Below are 1,299 nucleotides of genomic sequence, written 5' to 3' on the forward strand. Positions count from 1 at the left end.
CAGCAGTTTGGGACCGGAGGTGCCTGGCACATTGCGGCCTCCCCTCCCAGCACGGCCAGTCCCTGCATGCCACGGACGCGACACCCCGGTGCTCCCCGTGCACACAAGGATGCACAAGCGGTGCTGGCTGCCCGTGGGGTTTCTGATCCTGCAAACTGCCCCCAGGAGCTGTTGCCACAAGCAAGGCAGGCAGGGCTGGCTCTGCACCCCAGGGCTGGAAATCGGCCTCGGCACCGGGGAGGGCTGGAGCCGGCACAGCCGGGCACCGGCACGGGTCGTTTCCCTCTCACAGGGTGCTGGGTGCCAGGGCAGGCTCAGTGCCATTGTAGGGGCAGTGAATGCCTGCTTGGGGGCTTCTCCAGGTCCCTATTAGGGCTGCATCGCTCCAAGGGTGTTTTATAGCAGAAACCCCTCTCTCTCCCCAAACAGCGACATCCCAGCCCAGGGTGCCAGCTCTGCCCAAAGGCAGCCGGAGGGACAGAGCCCCTGCCTTCCACTAAGACCAGCTGCAGAGCCACACTGGGAAGAGGCTCAAAACTTTCCTGGTGATAATTGAGATCTAATTATCTTCAGCTAACACCAGGCCACCGGGGAGACAGGGAAAACCACAGGTGCCTTGTGATATGGCAACAGCTGGTGCGCTGGGCTGTGGCTCAGGAGCACCAGGAGACTCGCTGTGCTCTGCCTGAATATAAAGCAAAGCACGGAAAGCATGAAGCAGAGGACTGACAAACTAATTTTTTTCTGGCTGGTGACATGTAAGTGCAAACACGCTGCCTTTTCCTCTCGGTGGTGGTGGTGGCTGACACGGGCGGGTGGCCGCACACCTTCACCCTTGTCCCTCTGCACAGAGATCAGATCTGAAGCTCTTTTCTTTTTTTTTCCTTCTGCAAATTTCCTTCACTAAGATAGTTTTATCAAAGATGCCTGGAGCCACACAGGACCTGCTCACCTGCAGAGAAAGAGATGGGGTGGTGCCCCCCAAGCGGGCTTTTAAAATGTCAGGGGTGGAGGAGAAGGAGAGGGAGAGTGCTGGGCAGGTGCTCTCCATTCACAGGAACCAAAAATGAGGTGAGCAGCATCGCACTCCTGGAGATGCGTGCATGCCCCCTCCTAGCCCCAGGAAGGAATGGGGATTTATTTATACCAGCAGGTCCCTGCCCGGGAGGCCTCTGGGAATCACCCGCCCCGGAGCTGCGCAGCTTCATGCACACGGGGCTCCACAGACCAGTGCAAAAGCGACCAAAGCCCCCGCGGGGGCCGCGGCCGAGAGCTGCCGCGCTGCCCCGGCAAAGACAG

Source organism: Pygoscelis adeliae, unplaced genomic scaffold (genome assembly GCF_000699105.1).
Source record: "Pygoscelis adeliae isolate BGI_AS28 unplaced genomic scaffold, ASM69910v1 Scaffold681, whole genome shotgun sequence".
NCBI classification, from domain to species: domain Eukaryota; kingdom Metazoa; phylum Chordata; class Aves; order Sphenisciformes; family Spheniscidae; genus Pygoscelis; species Pygoscelis adeliae.